Here is a 26,020-nt window from a genome sequence, read left to right on the forward strand (position 1 = left end):
AACAGTAGACCGGACTAGTCTCATTGTCAGGACCCGTGACGGATGTACTATGTGTCGCGAAAATACATATTACAATGGCGTTTAAATAATTGGAAGCTACCTAACGAGCGTATGGAAATCGGAAGACTGTTCCAAAGGCGAGCACCGAAAGATGAAAGAGAAAAAAACCCGTAGTCAGTACGATATGTTGGACATTGAAGTGATAAGAGCTGATTTCTGAGAGGGTAAGGCGTGGCGAGATGCCGGAGCTGCATCTGATATCTAACAGAAGATCCGTAGAATGCGGCATGCATCAGTTGAGAGACTTTATATCTCAGCAGATTAGATATGGTTGGAACACCTAACTCAGAAAAGGCAAAAGACACCGATTCCCTGGGACCAATGAAAAGAATAGTGCGTAAGGCCCTTTTCTGTGCCATGTACAAGGGATCAAGGTTGGAAGGATAAGTGAGACCGTAAACCTCTATGCCATAACTAATGTGTGAATGAATGAGGGCATAATACACAGTTAACAATGTATTAGAGGTCGCGAGGTGCCGAAGCTTGGATAGTGCGAATAAACCTCCCGCAATTTTACGACGAACAAGATCAATGTGATGATGCCAACTCAAGTTTTCATGTAGAACGAGGCCCAGGAAACGAACAGAGGGAACACGAGTAAGAACGTGACTGCCTAGCGAAATTTGATTATCATCTAGGACGACACGCTTTTGAGGGGAATGAAAGACAACGTACATGACTTATCAAAATTAGCAGCTAATCTGTTCGATAACAACCAGTGATGAAGTTTACCAAGAACAAGGTTCGCTTTATGGAAGAGTGAAGCAAGCGTTTCACCCTCCACAAATATGTTCGTGTCGTCAGCGTAGAGAAAGCTGGTAGGTAATTTTTGGAAGAGTATCTCATGGTTAATTAGATCAAAGGCCTTCGTTAAGTCAATAAAAATGCCCATGGTTAAAAGTTTTGCCTCGATGTTCATTCTAATTTTTTCTGTCGCATGTGCTAGGGCTAGTACTGTTGACCTATTTTTGCGAAATCCATATTGAGAGTAGTTAAATAGATTATTTGCTTCGAAAAAACATTCAAGACGCGCCAGGATTATTTTTTCTAATACTTTGCTAATCGGCGACAGCAGTGAAATGGGCCTGTAGTTGGATGTTACTGTGCTGTCTCCTTTTTTAAATATAGGCAGAACTTTTGCAATTTTCAGTTCTTCTGGGAAAACACCCTGTTCCAGACACTCATTGAACAATTTCGCAAGAGGCTCAGCAAGAAGATGACAAAGTCTCTTAAGGACCTCGGGGGAAATTTCATCGTACCCAGTTGACTTCAGCGGTTTTAGCCCTTGTATAACCGAAGTAACTTCTGATATACTCGTTGGTGCCATAAAAAAGGAGGCGGGGTTGAATGAAGGAAGCGGAACACTAAGATTAGATACGTTACCTGGGCACACACTAGTAGAAACGTTGCAAAAGTAATCGTTGAATACATTGACGATATCACTTTGCGTAGTCACAGGAGCCCCATTGTGCTTAAGTAGGCGCGCACCTGGAGTATCGACATTGTTTTTCCTAGATAAAGCAGAGTTTATCGTACGCCAGAGACGCTTTGGATCACCAGCCGAGTGACTGATAGCAGATGCAAAGTGACATTGTTTTGCAGTCTTTATTGTGCTTTTAAGAACGTTGTTGTACCTAGAGTACCTTGCTCGAAGGTTACTGTTCAATGCGGACAATCTTAATTTACGGTACAGATTGTTCTTGCGCTTTATGCTTCGGAAAATTCCTTTGGTTATCCAGGGTTGTCTTATCGTTGCACGTCGACTTTGCACAATGGGCATAGTGCAGCTGTCAATTATACCCGTGAGTGTGGAGAAAAAGAGACTAAACTTTTCCTGTACATTCATGAAAGAGTCAAAGTTCCAAGAAACTTTGGACAGGCACCTCTCAAGAGCGTTGAAGTTCAGGTGGGGCCGAGTGTTTAACGAAGGTGAAGGAGGTGTAGCGTTATTACAGGCAACGTAGATCATCTCATGGTCGGATATATCACAGGACACAACACCATGTGTGAGGCTTTGTTCCGTCAAATTGGTTACGACATGGTCAAGTAGAGTACCTTGGTTAGTCATACCAAAACGTGTTGCTGTAGAGATTAACTGTCTAAAGCCAAAAGATGCTAATGTTTCAGTGTAAGACAGAGACATAGTATCGGTTTTCAAAAGGTCAATATTGAGATCACCAAGAATAATAACGTTATATTTGGACGACGACAATTGGTGAAGCAAGTCAGTAAACGCACTCAAAAACGTTGTTAGGTCGCTACTCGGTGACCGATATATTACACCTACAATAAGTGGACGGTTGCGAAGACAACAAATAGAGGGAGGACAGCTAACAACTTCAACGAAAAGAGACTCAACTAACGATACATTCAAATGCAGGTCTCGCTTAACAGAGTAGACAACATTGTAGTTAATATATAGTGCTACACCTCCGTGGGAGTCAGCCCTATGACAGAATTCAGAATTGTAACCTTCTAACGTCAGAAAGGGTTCATGTGCTACACTTGTCCAGGTTTCAGATAAAGCGAGAAATGACAGATTGCTTTTTAGGCATGAGATAACATTTTTTATATCATCTAGATGTTTAGGTAGACTGCGTACATTTAGATGCAGTGCAAACGGGTCAGCTATGTCACTGTTGGACAACTGATCCAGAGTAACATAAGCCATACAACAAATAAAAGAAAAAAGAAAGAAAAGAAACAGAAAAAGTGATATACTACAATAAAGAAGTAATGCAGTACTGTATCTCAGCTGCGTTCCAGGATGCAAAACGCAACAACCTACAGTGCTGTGAGGTCATTAATGTGTCTTATTTGCACAGCTTTGGTGCCATCCTCGCGTCTAACGAAGATACGGCCATTCCGCACCCAGACGTACTGGTAACCTTTATCTTTAGCAATCGACCTACACTGCCAGAGCAGTTTTTTATTTAAAGCAGTAAGGTTTTCACACAAGTAAAGTGAACTACCACGTTCCAAAGGAGATTTCAACCTGTTTTTTTGACCCAGCCATTTGTCTCTTGTTTGCCTTGACTGGAATCTAATGAGTATAGGGGGTGCTTGCTCTTTTGACTTAGATGGCAAACGATGGACGGCATCATAATCCACTTCTGTGAGCGGGGGAAGCTGAAGTTTGACAGCAACCTCGTTTACAACTTTTGACAAATCTTCACCGTCCAGGAGGGGCAAGCCACGAATCTCGATATTGTTCCGGCGCGTATACTGTTCTAGCTCGTTAATTTGGGTGGGCAATTGTTGTATCTCAACCTTATGTGTTTTATCCGAAGCCTCGAGCGTACTAACGTGTTTGGTAACCTCCTCCAAAGAAGCCGAATTTTTTTCCACATGCAAGACGAGCTCATCGTGAGACGAGCTCATCGGTTCAACAACCACTGGACGGTTGAAAAACGCCAAGTACTGTAATATATGCCAAATGTGTGCATGGAACGCACGCATCATTTTATGTTTGATGTTTGGTCGATCAATAATGGACTTGTATGTATGTTCCAAAGATGAATCGAACATCAGTTATTTTAAGCTGCAGCATAAAATAACTGATAAAACACCATATCAGCCCTTCTAAAATCGACATAAATTTTTTACACGTAAAACTTTTATATTGATTTTAGGAGGGCTGATATGGTGTTCCTGCACGTTCTTACTTGTTGCAGGGTTTCAGGGACTAACTGGTCGACAAGGGATGACTCCTATGTGGCCGTATAATAATAATTGGGGGTTTACGTCGCGAGACAACTGAGATCATGAGCGACGCCACAGCGGTCGGTCTGTAGATTGCTTGTGCCCACCTGAGGGTTCTTTAACGTGCAATGAAAGCTCATCACAGGGCACCCCGCATTTAACGTCCCTCGCGGAAGACGGCGTGTCTAAGCAAATTGTACCCTGCCACCAAGATGCTGGCGTCCTCGGCCGGGTTCGAACCCGCGATCTCGGGATCAGAAGATGTGGCCGTATGTGACCCTGTATGACTCCTGCATGGTCTACATATAGGACCCCTGTAATTCCTACATCCTCAGTGTAGGAGTCCTACATGACTCCTGCATGGGCTCGTTTAGGATCCCATAATGGCCTACACAGGAGCTCTATAGGACCTTATGGCTCATACATGACTCCTGCATGGACTCGAATAGGATCCCATAATGACCTTCACAGGAGTTGTATAGGTTCCTAAATAACCCATAAGGATCCTGTAGCATCCTATATAATTTTACACAGGACCTATATGAATTACTTCTGTTTTTTTTCAATAGGGTGCCTTTCTTCCTCTGTCATCATTTCGCTTGATAAACTCGCTTGTCTGAACGCCGCGTGAAAGGCGAGCGATAGCTGCGTGCAAGACGCTTCCTGATACAAACACATCTATAAAAATAAAAAAAAAAACTGACCTATGAGTGGTAAATGAGCAAGCGCCAGACTCGCTTATCTCCTTTCCGACAATCGGTCGGTGTCGAACAATGGGTTTTCTGTGCTATCTTTTCGCTCTAGCTTTTGCCGTTTCAAGTGAAGCGTCTAATTTGGAGCCCTACAATCGGAGGGTCATTGTGTCTAACGTGCGCGAGCAATAATTTCCAATAATTGCCAATAATAGCTGCGTGCAAGGCGCTTCCTGATACAAACACATCTATAAAAAAACTGACCTATGAGTGGTAAATGAGCAACCGCCAGACTCGCTTATCTCCTTTCCGACAATCGGCTGGTGTCGAATAATGGGTTTTCTGCGCTATCTTTTCGCTCTAGCTTTTGCAGTTTCCAGTGAAGCGTCTAATTTGGAGCCCTACAATCGGAGGCTCATTGTGTCTAACGTGTGCGAGCAATAATTGCCTAAAGAGAACGACTGCACGACTTGCCTCTCGTCCTGTACAAAAAGGAAACATAACAACGCATACAAAGTGAACAAGTGAACATTACGTCTCACCGGCTGCTGTGATACTGCATCAGGTAAGAAGTACAGGCCCAGTTTTACCGGTGCTGATTGGAATTCGTCCTGGGGCACGTAGATCACATCCATCCCATGTCGTCTTTCGTCTTGGTCGTCATCACAACGGAGCGGTCGCGCGACACGCATCGTCTCCCGCGCCGAAGGTTGTGTCCTTCGCGACTTCACGACCGTCTCGTTCTAACCATATGGTCGTCGCCAGGGAGACACCAAAGAAATCTCGCCTTTCGGCTCCCTCTTGGTCACTGCGAGCGCGGTGCCGCGGGAAAACATAGGGGATCCCTATGCTCTGTTTGCTGCCGTACAGGAGTAAGCGAACCCATAGCATCTAGTGAATTACGTAGAGTCCACGATGCGTTCAGCAGTGCAGTGGGGACTGCTTTTGAAAAACGTGTCAGTAGGTTCCGAACTTAATGCAAGTGATGTGTTCGTTCTCTTCATGCAAGGACTGTGTGAGGCAGCTGTGGTCGGCATCCTGTGCAAAGAAAGCTGGGGTGATCAAGTACTGATTTTCGGTATATCTTACATGTACGACAAGCCTTATTCCTCGCGCTAAGAATAATATTTAATTAGAACACATGCGAGTACAGGACGCATTGCAAGCGCGTCATTAAATCTCAATTAAATACGTGAAGTTGCAGCCCCGAGTCATTGCCTCGGCCTAGTGTTGAAACGACCCTCAGTGCTTCATTTCTGCATGCTGTTTAAGTTGTTAGGTGGATAGGTACATACGAATGATTTCGCGTTGTTTCTCAAATAATTGCGTGCCACATGTGCATGTGCCGTTCGCTTCTGCAAGGACCACGAGACAAATGCAGAAATGTAAAGAACAGATACGTGCGTCAAGTTCGAACAAATAAATAGGGCGATCATATACTGGCCGCTTTTGAATAAAAGACCAACTTCGTGTTTGAGAAGAATGTGTTTTTCGAGGACGACGATGACTGAAAACGACGCGGGAGAGACGTGAACAACGAGCCCCCGTTTGCATGTCGACAGCATATGGAGTCCATATACAACAACTTTATTTTGAGATTATGAATGGGGAGTTTCATCCCCACGGGCAATATGCCAGCCCACGACGTTTCGCGTGGCTCACGACTAAATTTTCACAGGTCTGCGATTTTCACAGGACCCCCAACCAGACTTGTGCGTAAAGGGCGGGTTACATGGAGAGAATATGCGACGAATAGTCTGCGAACTTCGCCCGGCGCCGTCCGCTTGACGCCCGCATCAAACATATGCCACGGGCAGTCGACCTAGACAGGCAGGAAAATTTCGCTGGGCGTCCGATGCTCCTGGAAGCGGTCACCTGGAAGCGCCGGAAAACAGCCAATTAGGGCTGAATACTGGTCCCGACTTCCGTCTTCTACTCGCCGTACATAGTCGTCATCGTCTTCGCGCTCTCTCGGATATTGTTCATCGTCGTTAAATGTTTGGGAAATAAGGGATAAAATGCTTTGTTTGCAAGGTGCTGACCCGTGTTTACGCTGTCTTGCGAATTAGATATCGACGTTCCCACGACAGGATTTATCTGGTGTATCTAGAGTCACTAAATAAGCTACGCTTATTTAATAGCTTATTTAGCTGTAGCTGTAGCTTATTTAGTGACTCTAGGTGTATCCTTGGAGGCCGGAATCGTCATAACAATCCGAGACGGACATTGCGTCTGAAGAGACAATAGACATGGAGGCTAAACCTTGTACTAATTGGATAGGAATACTGGATAATGCGTACTCAGGAAAATAAATATGCTCAGTTAGCATAATGTACAGCAGGCCATGCCAGTCACCTGTAACTGCTTACATGAAAAGCCAGTCATATTAACGACGAACAGAAAGTTCGTTACGCACTGCACCAAGCTAACCACGTAAAAAAAGAAAAGAAAGGAAACGTGATTTTGTCCAAACGACCATGTTAGATGGGCCTGGAAGCCTAAGACCGGGGGGGGGGGGGGGACAACGCCTCCTTGCTTGCTTCGCCCTCCCAACCAGAGTTGTACGTAACTCGTTACCCAGTAACCAGTTACTTTTTTCGGTAACGAACTAACGACCTAGTTACTTTTCTAAAAATTATAACTAATAACGTGTTCAGTTATAAAAATCGGTAACTCGTTACTCACGTTACTCGTTCCTTTCCTTCGTTCGCGCTCGGGTTTAACATGGACGACATGGTCAGTTAGTATGTGAAAATTCCCGAAATCTCGTACGCTTCTAACACGAGGTGACCTGACGTGGTGTTCAGCTCCTTGGAGCCTCTGGTCGGCAGTCATTCTTTTGTTGAGTCCTAAGGTGACCGGCATGACGAATGCCGCAACACTTCCCGGTCGTGTCATTGACCATGAAAGCATTATTGGAAAAATACACTGGATTTGTTTGCGGGTGTGGGTGTTATCTCCCAGCAGTTGCCAATGGATATACTAGAATAACTAAACTCGCCGAAACTTGAATTCTGGGATGGCATTGTCATTCTCTGCTGATTCGCCGTATTTATGTAAAGTGGGTCCACCCGGTTTATTATATGCAGCTCGCCCGTGTCCTTGGCCTAGCCGTGTATCCCGGGAAGAAACCTTAGTCCCGGTATTTTCGCTCCCACCTCCACACTTGTGGGCTCCAGTGAGGATCACTCGTTGGATTATACGATGGGATAGATGATAATCACGTGAGTGTGGCCTGGGTTGGACGAGACGTTCAGGGTGAAGGCGGCAAAAGGTGACGGGAATGTAGTATTTTAGTGTCTTCTTTGCCTTCCCAAACTAAAATGACCGAGTGCATCCCACTCGTCGCATTCGAATTTGGAGAAGCGTGCTCAGGTAAGCGTCTTCAATATTTTAGTTAGCTGTAGCAGTTACCGTACCGAGGACTATACGTTAAAGGCACTGCTTTCCACGAATGAATCGAATACCTCGTGCAGCCAATGTCGTGTTATGAGGGGGTAGCCCGAGAACCTTGGCTGCTTTGATGGTTTACAACGGGGGGTTGGGGGGTGGGCGGTTATGTGTAGGAAAAGGAAGGAAAGGTTAGCCATGCAAAGAGCCAGTTTATAAAACGGCTTGTAGACGTTGGTGCTGCATTTATTAGTTTACGTAAACGCACAATATCGCGCTGACGTCGTGTAGCCAACAGTGTGGCTGTAGCCAGACGTCGTGTAGCCAACGTGTAGCTAACAGTAATGCCAAAATAAGGGAATAAAAGCAGCTGTTGACCTTGAATTCACAGAACAAAAAAAAACAGAACGAAGGAAAGTCGGCCTCGCTACTAATTAGGCGCATCCAACACATGCATCAAACAAAGGTGGCTGTATTTGATGCAACCATGCCTTTCCACAGCAATTTTTCAGTCTTGCCACAGGTGCTCTCTCGAGCAAACGCACCAAAAATGACCGATGCCCATTTCGAGCACCAACTATTCTTCAAAGCGAATTCCATGGAATTGTCGGACCAAATGAAGCACGTGCCCATTTAGACATGGTCGCGGCTCTGTAATAGCGTGGTAACGTAAAAGTAACTCGTTACTATCGAGTAACGGGAACGCGTTCCTTTTGTTACTTTGGTAACGGGTAACGTATTTAGTTCCTTTTTTTCGGTAATATGTAGAAGTCTGCTCCCAACACCCCTCAAAGGTCGATTACTGGGAAAACTACTACGGCGCGCGTAATGCACAGCGTTTGAGATGCAAACGTTATGTCCGCTAAGTTGTGCTTTTGCTCTTGCACGGCTCCGAAGGTCCTGTGGGAGCACATGAAAACTATGCTTTGCGACTGTGGGGCTTCTGCACTCAAAGCTATGCCGAGGGTCACGCTTGCGCATACACATCCGAGCCTGTGTGATAAAATGTGGGTGGGAACCTAGCCGTTCATATCCGAAGCGACCTTAACGGCCTCACGCTGAACAAGCATCGCATCCCCCGAAGCAAGAGTTCGTCAAGCTCATGCTCACCATTACCGAACCGTTTCCTTTCGTACGCTTTGAGATGTACTGCATGGGACACATTGCATTACCCGGTAGTTTGACAGCTCGCGTTGGCTTCGTCATCCACCGATATGCTCTACCAAAACTATGTTCGAAACCGGCAACAATATGCCTCATGATAACTTTTTATTTGGAATAGGCACCTTTGCCTCAGCTGCAAATGCAAGACCGCCCATCACAGTACATATCGATACTAACTCACTTAATTGATACGCCGCATAATTTTTTATGTGTAAAACCCGTGCGGCAGTCTAAAGTTTCTATTTGTGTGCTTCACCAGTCGTGCAAATGATGTTCGCACATTACCGTTTCTGTTTATGTTTGCCATATACATGTTGAAGGAAACACGATTTCTCTTTGAGAGTGCATTTGTTGCAGCTGCCGAAACCGACAGCACGTGCGTATAAGACAGGTATGAGCACGCGCACGCCTCGCTTTTATTCATCTTGTATTTTCGGTAGATTCCATCTATTTTTCTCATGCGCTGCACTCTGGAGCGCGCTCAGATGCTGTTCACATACCCTATCACGTGAGGGAGAGGGCGCCGAAACGACAGCGCAAGCAGCCCGTGGTAGCCACCTGTCGGCAGGCCCGTCGTCCTGACCCGACTTCATCCTTCGCTCAGCACACCATTCATTCTAGCCCGCCATAATATCATTTCCAGCGGTCAAATTGTTGTTGCTTGTGACGACACACTCGATGAGAGATGGCAGCACTGCGCTTCCCATTCTGAAGCGGCGTACTCCACGGATGACCATACCTGACAAAAACTCGTGTGCCAAGTCAACGGCTTAACATAGATGAAATCTTTTTCTTGCTATTGGTTCTTGACATGTTTTTCTAGTGCGTGATCGAGCCAGATTTTCGATTTTGGGCGGCTCTATTTTGTAAGCGAGTGGAATCTCGAAATATAGCTTTTACCAAACCTTTCGACGACGATATAAAAATTTCTGAGTCTAAAACGCAAAATCTGCTTCGATCATGCACTAGATCTAAGCATCCTCTTCGATTTAAAAGCATTTGCACGGAGATCAACCAAATTTTCGCGGCGCTGCGCGAGTTGAAAAATGATGGGGATTCCCATAGGCTCCGTGCGCGACCTATTGGGGGCGCTATAACTTTACCGGTGGCGCCCTCTGCGACGGCGACTGTGTTCGTTCGGGGGAGCGTCTAGCACCGTCTCGCAATGGATCGTGCGGGAAATCACATTATAAAACATGCGGGATTTGACAGCATCGACGCGAGGGGCCATTTCAGACTGAAGACGGAAAAGAAAGGAGAATTGTTGTGCAGAAGCAACCATGTCCAGAAAGTCCGTGAGGAGGAGACGGCGACGTCGTGCTTGGTCATGGCAAAGTGCGTGTGACAAACAAGCATGCGGAAGAAGCCGTACGATGTGAAAATACAGGTGATCAAATAAATTTCTCATCTTCTAGAAACTACTTCGTGTCAACTTTATCCTAGTCGATAATGTGCTGCTAGCTTCACGTCCAAGCGATGAGATTCAAGTGATTATTTGTTATCCGCTCCAATGAGCGTTCCCGCGATATTTTCTGAACTGGGGGCTTCTGGGAAGGACAAAGCGTGCAACCCCCCTCTCGTCCTGAAGACGGACGCTGCGCGGGTGTTCAGAGGTTCATATTATGATACTTGAAAATAATCATGCCAACCTAGCTATGACCCCTCCAAATTTGCGTTCCGTATTCTGTAGCGAGCAGGGAAAATGGTTGGCGCGTACGACGGAGATGACGGATCTTTCGACTGGACACCACCGTAAAAATGTTCACTACAAATACGCGAGTTCTTCGTTGGTACCCAGTTTGATTTGTCAGAGCTAGAAGATAACAAACGACCTGTTAAATCGTGTACATAAGACTGATCTACATACGTAGTGACGTACTTGCAACGGCGAACAGCACGAATCCACTCCTGCCTCTGGAGCACGTAACACGGTCTTGTAGGGAAGCTAAAGAAGCGTGTTCCTGGTGGACATCTGCTGTACGTATTCGAACAATCCACAAGGCAACAATTCTTGTTGTTTGTCATCGCGAAAGGCAACTACAAAGCAAGCGAACGGTAGACGCAATCTCTCGGCGTCTCCCCCGAGCGATAGCCGCTCTTTCCGCGAGGAGGCGCCACGAGCGCAATGCACAGAGCCTATAGAGCGTCGGTGGTGATGCACCGCCTTAAATGGAAATCAAACTGGGCGACAATTTGACTGAATAATGAAAAAGTGACATCACTTATTGGATGCCCTGGTTGTTTGAAATGGCGAGGGGCCGGGATAGTTGGCTTTTCTGCAACATTAGACTGGTGCATATGTAACAGGCGGCAGACTGTTCCAACATTCCCTTATTCTAAGGGAACGTAGCAACGGGCTATGGGTATGTTCAACCAATTCGGTATTGCATAAGGCAGGGATCAGGGATTTGCCTTGCAATCATGACAATCGTATAATAGGTATTTGTTGATTGTATTGAGCCACTTGAATAGGAAGTAGTAGTGTTTTGTAGGTGATTCCATATATAGGGTCACAGCAAGCTAGACGAGACTGGATAAGTGCATTATATATGGCTACCAATGACTTTAGTTATAGGTGAGTGCGAAGTGTAAAAACTACGTTAATGGTTGGATATATGGTTTTGCAAAAAAAAGAAAAACAAAGTACGTGGTTACGCCATGGTGATGTCGTGACATTTTGTGTGGTATACACGTTATGAGTGGTGTTAAGAAATTGCAGGTGTAAGCTGTCTGCAGTTAGTTGTTTATTTTTGTTGTTGGAATAATATGTAAGTCATTTGTTGAGATTGGCTACAAGTTTGTTTCCTACTAGTCATATTCACAGTTGTTGCAGGGCGTTATTTGCTGCTCTATATATACATCGCTAGTGGATGGGCCACTTATAAATAGTGTAGTGTCGTCGGCATATAAGATGGCCTTACACGTGCTTTGTGTCGGTAGGTCGTTATTAAAGGTGAGGAACAGATATTGTGCTAATAGTGAACCCTGCAGGACGCTAAATTTGTTGTCCTGGTATCAGAAATAGGCTGTTCCAGGAAAACGTACTGGCGTCTGTTAGTCAAATAGCGTTTAAGTAGAGGGAGTGGTAAATCACGTATTCCATAATTTTCTAATTTATTCGAGACGAGATTGCGGTCACTTAGATCAAATGTTGCGATGTTACATCCCACACATATCCTTACCCGCCAAATATTGTTTTCTACTCTAAACCAGTGAACTCAGAGGACTATATTTTGAAAATATCTAGCTAGATTAATAATTAAATTTAATGAGAGCTTACTGTTACAGCGACAGCTGTAACGGTCCAATTTCGTGAAGATCCTGTCCCGAACGTCGCATCGCCGAAAACCCTTCTCTCTCTTTGCGCGAGAGGACCTGAGGAAATGAGGAAAAGGTGCGCCATGCGGATTGGTCGGTTGGGAGAGCCACGCTGATGTAACGTTGGCGTCACGTGCCACCGAGAAAAAGCAGGGGCGCGCCTGCCCACATATCATAAAATGTATATAGTTGCGCTGCGCGCGTACCCCCCTCTCGTCGCCCACAGCAGCAGCGGGGACGGCATTACGTGTGTCTTTGCCTATGTGGGGATGAACAGCAGGAGTATGGGCCGTCCTAAGAAGTGTACGTACGGAAGATGATCTTGCTGCGGACTACAATCGATAGGGCGAAGCATGCATGTAGCGACAGGTGAGCTCAAATGAACAACTCTGTCGCTATCGTTGCTGTGATGCCTCCGTAGCTAGGCTTCATGTATGCCTTTTTTTCCGTATTAGACTTCCAAAACGCTGCTCCACGCAGGCACAAAGAGACGATACTTCTTTTTCACCACATACATCTATCACGACAATTCCCTAGTCAGGTCAAGCCAACAGTCCGAGGCATTTCCCAGTAAGGTATGAAGTTCGTCAAGCAACGCGTTCCTGAGATAGATGACATCAACCAAAAAGTGTCTCGTTTAGCCTCACCTTACCCGTTGTAGCCGAGAGGAGGGTGAATAGAACGTCCCCTAACAAGTGTATGGGGTGGCGCAACTATCACGTCTTTTGTTGTCAGCGAGGTTGTTGGAGGGTAGAGGTAGTACCGTAACGGAGTAGACAGGACACTCGCTAGAGGTCTTTGTTAGTCATGAAAAGATTTGCCACCTTTCAACACCAAAAATACTCGTTGAGTGGGTGCGATCGAACGACAGAGGAGGTAGCAGGTTGCGAGGGCAGTACGGTGAGGTGGAAAATAAGAGATGGCGTCACAGAAGCGTGTCAAGAAAGAATATTGATTGTTATGTTTGAATTGTTGGTGTTACAGTGTGCTAGGAAATATGACTTGGAACGAACAAAAGGTCTACAACACGCAACGTATTTTTAGGATACAGTTTGCATATTTCTCCTAGAAACACGATGTGCGGAAAAAATGCTAGCATATCGCTGCCAGTATTGCCATTCGACAGGCAGCCGGCGCGAACAACAAATGATCCGCAGTTGTTACATATTGGCCTGGTGTAAACTTCTTCAAGGAGCGTATTCTGCATTAAAAGGGGTTACAATTCTTTCAAAAACCAAGAACTGTGGAGACTGATATATTGAAAGCATGCAATTCATTAGTAGTATTTCAGTTCATTTTACTGTTTGTATTGGACTTTTTCGCACACAAAACAAAAAATTTACTGATCTTATTTTCTCAATTTGTCGTCCAAATTTTACCGACAAAGTCGCACCAATCATCGGCAAAAATATGGCGAAGTGACATACCGTTGAGCGCACACATTTGTGCAATATGCTCGCTCACTGTCATTCTGCGCACTGTACAAAAAGAAACGAGTATTATACACTCCACAATCTAGCGGTATGTGTGCATAACTGCGTCTTATCTCCCTTCCTCTTGCACTAACGCAGCCATACGAAGATGTCCAGAGCACTACTGCTGTGTTTGCCCTTCGTCTTTGCTCTGCTGGCTCAGAACGAGGCCTTTGTCTGTGAATCAGACGCCTGCGACCAAATCACTTGCGAAGACATATCGGAAGTGAACTGCGACGGACGTATTGTGAAGAACGGTGGCCTCTGCGGATGTTGTGACGTCTGCATTGAACAGCTTGGTGAGTTACTTTTCACTCATCCACTTTTCTTTAAAGTTTTGATCGACAAGTACAATGTGATTCGATTTTGTCGTCGCTAAATGGGGCAGCAAGAACTTTAATGTGCAGTCCCAGCTTTTATGGGACAAAATTAAAGGGACATTGAAGAGGCCTTCAAAACGGCTATAAGTATATGTAATGCACTCCTCGCGGCTAGTACATTCACCATGTCGAGTATTAACCAATAAGCATTGGTTAGAATAGCAGAGATATTAACGCGAACTCACTTCTTAAAGGAGCGCTGGGGTGACACCCAACATTTCCTTTTTTCCCTTCGTTTTCGATGTAGTGTGTTTTCCTACGAATAAAATGAGTTCCCGCCAAAGAACGGTGAGCGTAGGTGACCTAAAGGGCGAGCGTGAGGGCTATGTTTCGCACACGTTTGAAAAATTCGTCTCCTTGTGAAAAGCGCACATGGCAGAACGAGGGGATCTCGTGACGCATGCTACTCCCCTGACGTGACGAGTGACGTACAGCGGCACAGCTCAGTCACGTATAAACATCGCGTGAGCTGCGAAGCAATAACAAAGGAACAAGGCACGGAGCCTCCAATATGTCACGCGAGGATCGTGTCGGCCGTCTACTGCTGCTTTCTCACGCTGTTTTCTTTTTCTTCTTTTGTAAATTGGACTGCATAGCTATTACGCACGTCAGAGCGGAAATAGTTTGCATGGTGACTCCTGGTAGACAGCTTGGCAGATACCACCTCCCGTGGCACAGTGGGTAAGATGATCGCTTTCCACGCCGGAAGTGGGAGGTGACACGGGTCCGAATCCTGTCTCCCGCTCCTTCCTGCTGTCCTGTCTCCATCTGTCCACGTCTGTACGGCGCTCATAGCCACAGTTGCTTCGCGGCGCTAACAGATAATAAAAAAAAAGTTTGGCAGATGAGGCAGGATTTCGAGCGACATGAAATGCCACCTCCTCGCTCCTTTAAGAAAGTCCATGGGGCATTTTCGCCGGGTTCTCGTAAACCCTAAACCTAAAGAGTGCGTTCCTCTGATACCCCGGGAAAGAACGCTCAGGAGGCTGCTTAACGCGTCCATTACCTGCTCGTAAATCACGGACGGCGCAACGGACGAGTGTCGCTACTTTTGTGTCGGTGTAAAGGTACCGGTATCTTTTATTCCGCGAGGAGATTTTTTTGCACTGTAGTGCCCCTTTAAAGGAATATTGCTCATCAAAAACGTACTGAAGTAACAGTGGGACCGTGTGATGTCCGTATGATCAATCGGATCACATGAACAACCACGATGAAGCGTATGATCAATTCATTCCGTATGATGTTTCAATGAACACAATTGGTCATCCCCAGGTGGCACAAATAATTAAAACAGGAATACTTTCCTTTGAGTGATTCGGCGCTCTTCCACGGAAGAGCAATCCAGCAAAAGTGGGCGTCAACCGGCATTCTTTGAGCGCGCCTTTCTGTAGGTTCTGTTATACCGATGGTAAGAAATTTTAGAACGAAATCGAGGTAGCAGATGAAATCCATAAAGAAGATACCAAGTCCAAGCGCATACGCGAAAAGTAGCCGCCGTACAGCGCCAAACTACTTGCGACGTCACGCAGGCTACAGGAGGCCGAGAGGGAGGACCTTCAGGAGTTTCAGTTTGAATATAAGCTTCCCAGCTTTTTTTCTTTTTTTTGCGACTAACGTCTTTCCTACTGCCAAACAAATTATTTCTCATTTCGGAAGGGTGTACCGAACTTATTTAGAGAGTCACTGCAAGAATTTCGAATTGCCCCGAAATCTTTCTTTAATGATTCATGAAATAAGAAAAGAATGCGTGTTAGTATTACAGTCTTCTAACCTGCAAATCGTCGGCTGTCCTGCCATAGAAGTCTGTCTCACAAGAGGTCGCCAGTTACGGATGAGACAGGTGCAAGGTCTCGTGCACAGCGGTCTAAACACAGCGGCTGCACTTTCTTATTTTGTTCTTTTCCTTTTCGGTCTTCGGCTGAGAACATCCCTGCCTTCATGCCTTCTCCCGTTTCTCCCTCTCATTTTATTTTCTCCGTCACTTCTCTTCCATGAGCGATGTTTAAAAAGAAAGTTGAAATGTGTCGGTTCACGGGAAAATACGCGGCTTCGTATGCTCATGGCGTCTCGTGTGTATTTATTCACTCCACCTGAGCGTGTGAGAAGGCAATACAGGCCCCAAAAATGAGATATTCCGTTGCCGTGTGCAAATGGGAACGAAGGAATGCCGCTTTCCTGGATTCACTGTTTTGGGAAGGCCGCTAGTGGGCTTGCATATCAGGGACGCTACTGCGGCATCAGAAAGCTAATGTAATCGGAGCATCAGAAAAGGAGAATAACGCTGCACTAACGAATGTAGCGATTGATAGCTGGCTCTGTCCCGCTTGACCTCGCAGCTTCAGGTTTAGAATGTTTGTCATAAGGTGTCGAGAATGTATTCTTAATTGAATTGAAATGACTTCGTAAGTTAGCACACTTCTCTCGGAGGTAACGTGTTCTAGACAGGGTACCGAAGAGTTTTTGGAGCCGCAAATAGACAACGAGTCGCTACCGTGTACTGCACAAAACACTATTTGGTCTCCACATGCGAGGTGAAGCCCCCTTATTTCACTGGCATACCTTGCGGGTAGATGCTCTATTCTGCAATTCCCAAAAGGTTCAGTAGAGAACACACCATCAACGATAAGAAATCACCAGAATGAAGGGGACGGGCTTAACAGGTAAAGACGACAGACAATAAGATACACACGATGTCGGTATTTGTTACTCATTAATTCCGCACCATTTTTAGTTTTCAGCCAATGACTGGCATATAAGACAGGGACAGGCTTATTCGGGTGCATTTTTGAAAGAAAGGTCACCGTATGTTACGGCTTACACCCTCACCCCCATATCCATAACGCCCTATGTCTATTTTGTTGTCATACAGAGCATGGAGAGAAGTGCCTCGAGCATGTGTTGACGTTGCTGCCACTGAAAACTGAATGCAAGGAGGGCCTCGTCTGCCACCAACAAAGACACGTCTGTGTTGCAGAAGACGAAGTTGTGTGATGAACGGCCACTTCGTTTACTTGTAGTTTACTTCCACAGTCCTTTGTTTCTGTGAACTTCTTTATTATTTTGAGGTTGTACTTAAATGTAATAAAATCAAAGGTCAAATACATAATGATTATGAGTGGCACCGTCCAGTGGGTAAAAGCCCATTTACATTTGCGGTAGCTCCAGTGTCATGGTGAAGAGAGGGAGCTGGTAAGTTCGAATTCTACCGCCGGGTTTTCCCTACGTGTTCTGACAGGCTTTTCAGACGGATGTCAACGGAGTGAGCATTCCCAAACCTGTTCCCGAGTTGGGTAGATCACGTGATCGTAGAGTAGCTGACCGGTCGAGTAGGTTTGGGAACGCATGTTAAGCTCTCACAGAGTAAGCATGGAGGCGAGCGGATATTTTTTTCGGAGATGATGGGTGCGAATTACTGATGCAAAACTATCGATGAATTCCATATCGATAGTGTCGAAAGACTATAGATAATCGACAATCGATGGTACTATCGCGAGTCTGAAAATATCGGTTGTGGAGTACTGATAGTGTTGAAAAACTGTCTATCGTCATACGGTCCATGTCTACCAATAGCACTCTTCTTTTATTTTTCTTCGCTATTTATAGCTAGATTTTCTCACTGCTGGTGCTTTCGTTCCCGTCTTCGTTTTCACACTGGCACAGTGACAACGAATACAGAATCATGTGCGACACAAGTTATTTCCGAAAAATTAGCTGTAATGTATGAATGATGCACTGCAAGCAGCGAAAGAAGAGGCTCATCATACACTCATCAGACTGCACTGCCAGTCAATCCAGTGCACAGAGTAACATGTCACCTTGCGAATGGTTTGAGCGTCATAAGAAGCTCAAAGTCTGCGTCGGAGGGAAAGCTGTTCTGTGTTGTATTATAAAACTTGTATAGGAGTGAGGCATCTTATTTTTCTATTTTTATCTGCTCCCCGATGGTTTTCTGATAGCCGACTATCGATAGTATACTATCGACAGTTTTTCTTGCTATTGGCAGTCAACTATCGATAGTATCGATTAGAGCTCTCTATTAAACGTTTAAACGTCGAAACATTTAAACGTTTTCTTAAGAAACGCATTTTGTAACACGTTTCCCAGATAAAACTTTTTCTTAAAACGTTTAAACGTGTTCTGTTAGATATACGTCCAACAGCACGTATACGTATTTAATAATTTTCCCAGGATACGTTTAAATGACTTCGTTTGCATAAACGTACAGCGGCCCGTATATGTATATAAACGTTTTCCTAGGAAACGTTTCATCGTTTTCTTTTACACAAAAGGTCTCACGGTACGACTACGAACGTAAACATTTATTCAGGAAACGTTCCCTTTTTCTTTCTTTTTTGGTTACTATAAGCTATAGATCACATGTGCGGTAAACACGGTCCGTTATTGTTCCTGATTTGTAGATGTTACGATGACCACGAGGGTGATATTATTATAAGGAAGAAGTGAACTGCAAATTTTCTTAATTTTTTTCTTCCCTCCTCTACACACTACAGCTTACATTCCTTGAAAGACAGTGCAGGGTATCGGTAAAGTGGCATGTTACTTTGTCCCGCTCATTTGTGATCGTCTTATGTTTAATAAAGAACAGTCACAGCGCAGTGTGCATTTTATTCCGCTTCGTGGTGGTTAATAGAGGGTTGCCACGACCCCGTTCGCAGCGTACACCAAACTCCGCTCCGCGTGCACTCATGGCATTGGGATCCCTGGCACTCCAGAAACGGAGCTCTATCTCATCGACATCGTCGGGCAGAATTGAAATTCTTGGTGTTATCCTTTTCTCCATCACATTTTTTTTCACAACTGGGGGTGTACGGCTCTTTGTGGGAATTCGCGTCAGTGCATGATGCCACAAAAGTCGAGCTCATCCTTTTTTTCCCACACTGGAATGATATCATTCGGGACAGTGATTGGTTCTTAACCCGTAATTGGCAGATCTTCTGGTTTTAGAGTGCAGTAGTGGGAACCAGTAGGAAAGAGCAGGTTACATGCTTCTGGCTAAAGTAGTCGCTCAAGGTCACAATCTTCCGCGTTGGTCTTTTCACCAAATTACTACTCATGTAATGAAGATAAATACGGAATTTTTAGTATAAACTACCCAAAACATTCAAACGTCATCATCGCCATTACGAGCTCGACGTGTTTCTAACTGTAGTGAAACACGTCAGTTCATATTGAATATATATATACGTCCCTCCGGATCTCTAAAGGATTTCTAAGGGACTTCACCGGTACCTCACGCCCACGCTGGTAGGAGGCTTCACAGCATTGCATATCTGCTGTGCAGAGGTGCTAGCCTCATCTGCTGATTGTTCTATAGGGTCGGTGGTCATCGGTATCCGGTGCGCGTATTTGCGACCTCCATACTGTTAGTGTGTACGCTTAAGGAAACCACATTCGCTTTTATATTAGCAAAAACTGACAGTTTATTGGTTTCAAATATATTTGAGCTTCAAAGAAACAAAATGTCACACTGCACAGTTGCTATCCCAATCCAAAATCCTACAAATCACATTTACTTGGACCATTGCACAGACGAAAATGGCATGTGCATCACCGTAAGCATGATGCCACATCTGTGTAAGGAAAACAATTTCACTTATCACAGCGAGTGATTTGTTCCCCAGTCAGCCTCATTACGGCACAGTGAATGACGGGACAGAGACGGGACACCGGTTATATTAAAAGGCAAGCCGTATTGAATTCAAAAGTTGAAGCCAAAACGTAAGGCGTAGCACTGGTATGCCCAAATAAGAGCACTTGTAGCAAACTATGCATATATCGACATACAGATACAAGCAATTAATATAATGCAGTTTCTGAGATTGCCACAAAGATCCGTAGAGACTTTTTGCACGCACAAGTCCTGTCAGCTTCCACACTTAAAAATATAGGAACAATAGCTTGCACCTCTACAATACATTTTGCTTGAAATGTTAAGTTTTATCTATCTTTCTATAACTTTTGCCACAAGTTACAAACAATTTAATAATTTTCCCATGCTGAGAAATTAAATTTTCAGAATTAAAGTTCAAAATTTTCCTGTTAGTATCCGATTTTTACACCATAAATCCAGAGCTGAGGTCTGATATAGCCTATCCCTATAAAATATACAGCTTGCTACGAAAACAATTTTAATACATTTTTCTAACGCGCAAGGCAACATATGCTTGTCTCATAAGTGAGTGGTGCAGTTTTCATTTAAGTAACCGAAACAAAGCTATGTATCTGAGTACACACAGTTTAAATGTCTTCTTTGTTGCTCCCATCTGCTGCTACTCGTTTGTGACGTTCCTGAGTTTGCGATGCATGGTGCAGTCACGACATAGTTGTCTCTTTCATTTCCCTCCCATTAAGGTAGCGACGCTTGAGGCACCGAGATCTTCGCGAGGTAACCTGACAACAAACAAAACCGAGACGTCATTAAATATTTAGATCATATACATAGACTTGTTTTTCCTTCAAGGGTGATGTACAAAATGTTTTGTTATTGAGAATACAATTTTTAAAAAAGAAAAAAAAAGAATAACTTAGATACCGCTTAGGCACCGCTTGGGGTGAAAACCTGTATGTACTTATGCTGTCCACATAGTATGCATATACACATAGAAAATAAATAGATTGCATTATTTAGCTTATATTGATTGCTCTGAAACAGCGCAGGAGGTAAACATGCCAAGTTCACAGTAGTAGTGGATCAGCTCAAGTATCCGGAAACTCACACAGTCTTCTGGACGCCATTAATTAGCAATTAGAGCAATTTGGGACCCCCCACAATAATTAGGATCATTCAGGGAGTCATTACACTAATTGGGGAGCATCTAAGACGTGTCCAGACCACTGTGTGAGTTTCCGGCTACTTGAGCTGATGAAAAATAAAAAAATAGGTATAAAATAAAATAGAAAGATAGAAATAGAGTGGAGAGAAGGAGTTTAGTTGAAGATCACGACGCCATATCTTGAAGAAAGCGGTCCAGAACGGCCGCTGACCGTCGCTGGGCGACGGAGCACAGAGGCAGGTTGCAAAGCATCGCAGCTATGACCAGCAGTTCCGGATATCCTGTGACGTCAGCTGTGACGTCATCATGGTATGTCTGGGCAAGTTAGAACAGCTCTGGACATGCAAGGAGAAAAACACTCGTAACAGAGGCTGGGAAAGCAAGAGTATGCAAACCACCAATAGCTAACAAGAAAGTAGAATTAGTTACACAACAAATGAACCCACCACAACAGGAGCGCAGAACGATGCAACTGCTCTATCCGACAGACAAGCACAGAACTGACTCGTAATGGATTTTTTCTCCTGTATAAAGCCCCGCAGCTGCACCCCCTAGCGGTTACTTTCTCAACTAATCTCACAACAAAATTATTAAGAATCACACCAGCGCTACTCCCGTTCCCAAGGCAGAAGAAGACAGAAAATGGCGGGGATGCCCGGACAACAGCAACCAGCACCCGACGTGCACTGGCACGAAAATCGCAAACAAAGCGGGAACGAAGTTGGCGAAAGCATTAGTTACACATCAAATCAGCTCACCACAGCAGGAGCGCAGACCGATGCGACTGCTCTCCGCGACAGCCAGCGAGAAACTGCCTGGGACGCGGCTCTGCGGCCGCTACGCATGCGCGCTCCTAGCGCCCTCTGGGGCGACCACTTCCGAGAGGCTAAGAGACAAGAGCATTCCTGCGCTCCCTGCTGGCCGTTCTCATTGGTCGTGACATTATCCTAATGTCTCAGGGCTACCCTGTTTTTTTCCACTAATGCTCCTTCGGGACAAGGTCAATCTGCAGTGAAGCCACGGTATGACGTCATCATGCACCTGCGTGGCTCAAGGACGCGTGCGCTCTAGACAGGGGACCTATTATTTATTGGATCACTTTCCCAAGATTATTTCCTGTATTCTTCTATAACGATTGAATAGGAAACTATTGCAGAAGAGCACCATGCATGAAAGCTGATCGTAGGAATTCCAAAGTCTTACTAAATGAGACTTGCAAAAGAACAAAATATCCTAACACGTAACTCCATCGACGGCAAATAAGAGGACTGGGCACTCAACAAATCAACACAGAGTATGGGTAACCAGGAGCGCAGAACTCAGGCCAGCACTATCGTCAAGACAACAATGTTCCTTGTCAAAAAAGAAAAAAATACAAAGCGCCAACAAAGGAAAGCATGCATGTCGGGGCATGTCAGAACACGTCAGGGCAAATTGCACGACTGCTGGGCAACAGAGGAAAACAAACACTTGAACAGAGTGAAAAGACACTCACCGTCATTTTTTACGTTCACAGCATTCCCCCATTGTAAATCCACTCGTCTCAAAATCCACCTGCATCGTCGAACACCATTCACCAGTGACAAACCACACATCCGCACCCCATCAGAGGCAGACAGAACCCCACCGAAGCTACGCTCTTCCACTGACAGCCAACGCAATTACCAGGAGCAGAATTTGCGTGTCCAGACCCGTCAGTGTTCAAGAGAGAAGTGAATCCTTGCGCCCCCTGCAGGCCGTTCTCATTGGTCGTGACGTCATCCTATTGTCTCAGGGCTACACTGTTTTTTCCACTAATGCTCCTCTAGACAAGGTAAACCTGAAACAATAGTCTCGCGGTATGGCGTCATCATGCAGGTGCGTGGCTCAAGGACGCGTACGCTCTAGACAGGGGACAAGTTATTTTATTGAATCACTATCCCTAGATCATTTCCTTTATTCTACTATAATGATTGCATAGGGAACTATTGCAGAAAAACACCATAGACACGAGGAGATTGTAGCATTTCATTCCCAAAATCTTGCTGTACAGGGGAAAAAAATGGTTCAGCAAGACATGTCCATCCCAGCCAAGAGCCATGCACCTCACTGAATAATGACGCTTTGTTCCTCCTCAATAAACTCACACACCTGTCCCCCTCACGGTTACTCTCTGAACTAAATGAATCGCAAAATTATTAAGAATAGCTCTACTCCCATTCAAGGTAGCACTATCGTCATCGTCAAGAATATTCCTTGTACAAAAAAAAAAAAACTACACGTAGAAGTAAAGCATATCAGAACAGGCCCAGGCCCGCGCCCCACGCGAGCCGCGCGCGGGCCCGTTCTCGCGACGCGGCGCGCGCGCTATTCCCCGTGCGAGCGCAACGCGGGCCTCGCGGTTTGGACGCGCCGAGTGAGCGCACTGTTTTATGACTTATATGTTTTATGTTATATGTTTTATAACAGCAACAGAGCTGATATTGTAGTACCGTCGCGATAAATCTTTTATTCCGGCGACAGCAGAATGTATTCAGAGAAGGCTTTGGGTGTGTAAAGTCAGCCCAAGGAGTGTTGATGGAAGCGCGCTGCTCTGTTGGGTACGCAAGCTTGCAGCCAGCAATGCTGGAATGATTATTTTATTTGATTTTATTTGGAGGCATTATCGGCTCACCTATTTAGTGAAGACCTATGAACACATGTTAAGTGGTTTGGTTTAAAAATGATGAGAGCTACAGTGTGTAGCGAATGATGTTCACATTTACGTGTCTGTATAATGATTGCTGCGTAGAAGCACGGCACCGTTTTCTTCGTAGCGAACATGCATTCCTTTCTTTCTTTATTGGTTCGCGCGGGCCGAGTGGCGATATCCTATTACATCCGGAACGAGGACCGATTGTCTTGCGTAAGCATACATGTCTGTGCCGTCTTTTGGCGATGGTAGGATAATTATTGACCTGAGGAATAATATGGATTTATGTGGTTGTGAAAATAGACTGTGTTCGTGAGTGTGTGTGTCTGTGTGTGCGCGCGCGCACGCGCTGGGACCCCACTTGACAAGTAAGTGTTTGCCTTTCGTGTGACACGAGTGATACATTTATGTACTATTGCGTGAAATAGTGGTTTAAAAAATAAGGGCAGTCGCGTTTGCATTGCTATCTGTAGGATAGGAGGAGCGTTTTTAATGGAATTGCCTAGCGAACCTGGTGAAGTCTTTCTTTTGGGCAGGGTATTTTATGAGTGCCCGACGCCGGTCCTGCTGTTGTTTGTTTGTTAGTATGTATCCGTCACGTTCGTAGCGCTGTTCAAGCTGTGTTTTCTTTGCACAAATTCAGACTTTATGGTATTAAGCTGTCCAAGTAGAATTGACTTTTCCTGGTCGCTTAAGATAAATTGAGTGTCCTTTTCTGTGCTTTCTTAACGCAGGAACAATGCAATTGGGTATTTAGCAGTATGCAATAATTATCTGATAGCAGAAATGGGTGTCTTTGTCACAGTTTATTAGCCTGTGCCTCGTTATTTTATTTTTTCTCTTATTGCTATGCGAGCAAAAGTGCGTGTAATTTTTCGCTGGTCTTTTCTTATTTTCTCTACTTTTACGCAGAAGAAAGCCTCCTCGTAAAAGCTGAATAGTGTTCTATCAGTGGAAGTGGGGTTGTTTGTTTGATTTTGTTGGGTGTTCGATATCTTGATGAAGTAAGCAGTGCTTAATTTTGCAGGTTTTTGAGCAGAAATGCTGGTATCTGAGCATGGAGTAGAAATTCCTATATTTCTCTGCTCCCTAAGAAACTTTGTAGTTTTCCAAAGCGACCAAGTTCCAAGTTTTCCAGACCGCGTTTAGTTTACACGAAATAGAAAAATGAACTTATGGATGCTCTATGATGATCCACCGCAGGCTTCGTCCTTTTCCCCGATCACCAGTGTTTTCGCATTCGATGTCGCATGTCTAGACTTGTAGAGTAGTGTCTTTCTTGCTGCAATTTTTACCCTTCGCTAATATCTTGTTGCTGTCATGTTGTGCTAGCCGCGTAGCGATAAGCGGTGATTCTCCGATTATTCCTGAGCGGTACGACTTAAGCATTTTCCCTGCTCACTTAAGGAAATTTGTGTATCCCCGTCCTGTGACACAAATGCGTGTAATTTTTCGCGGTTCATTTCTTCTTTCACTGCTTTTACTCAGAATGTAGGTCAGGGGGAAAATGTCTGCATCCAGGTAGAGCAGCAGAAAGCCGCTCGGCAGAGAAGAGTTCATGAGAATGGAATTTGTTTGTTTTTTGTTATATGTTGTTGAGTGTCAGTATTCATTTTACTCGATATGATGATGGAGTAAGCTGTATGCAGGTATAAGTATTTGATTTGTGCAGAAATGCTGGTATGTGAGCGTGGAGGAGAAATTTCAATAAAGCACCCTCCTTGTGCATTCCTGAGCTGCCGTGTGCGCGCACGCGCTTTTTTTTCCTCGTTTGCGACGTCATCATGGCGGGCTTGTTTAGCAGTTTTGCAATTTTACCCGCCGCTATTATCTTGTTGTTGTTGTTATCTTGTGTTAGCCGCGAAGTGATGACCTGTGACTCTGCTATTATTCCTGAGGGCTCCGTCTTAAGCCTTTTTCCTTCTCGCTTAAAGGAATTTGTGTGCCCTTGTCCTGTGCTTTCTTTACGAAGGGACAATGCGTCTGTGTATGTGGCACTATCAGATACCAGACATGAGTGTCTTTTTCTTAGTTTATTAGCATATGCTTCAGGTTTTATGAGCCCAGCACAAGTGCGCGCAATTTTTCGCTGCTCTCTTCCTCAAATCACCGATTTTACGCAGAAGAAAGTCGCATGGTCGAGCTGAGAAGAGGGTTTCTCTGATTGTTTGTTAGATGTTGTTAGGAGCTCGGTATGTTGAGGAAGTCAGCTGTTAAATGTATCCGTGAAGAAATGCTTGCATCTGAGCGCAGGATAGGAATTCCTGAAGCACGGCACCCTCAGTGTAAATTAATTACTTTGGATGTGAGTCTGCTTTACTGCATGACAAGGCTGAAATGGGAAGAGAGAAAAAATTGGAGCGCTTCATTAATAGCG

The 26,020-nt window shown here is 44.9% G+C and overlaps 1 long non-coding RNA gene across 1 annotated transcript; it reads left to right on the forward strand.

Moving 5' to 3' along the window:
* Positions 1-4,731: 4,731 nt before the first annotated feature.
* On the forward strand, positions 4,732-17,296 carry LOC135378662 (uncharacterized). Its single transcript, XR_010418515.1, has 3 exons — positions 4,732-5,019; positions 13,898-14,097; positions 17,048-17,296. It is a non-coding gene; the product is annotated as an uncharacterized LOC135378662 (long non-coding RNA).
* The last annotated feature ends 8,724 nt before the right edge of the window (positions 17,297-26,020 follow it).

This window comes from Ornithodoros turicata, chromosome 1, assembly GCF_037126465.1.
Source record: "Ornithodoros turicata isolate Travis chromosome 1, ASM3712646v1, whole genome shotgun sequence".
Classification (NCBI taxonomy): Eukaryota; Metazoa; Arthropoda; class Arachnida; order Ixodida; family Argasidae; genus Ornithodoros; species Ornithodoros turicata.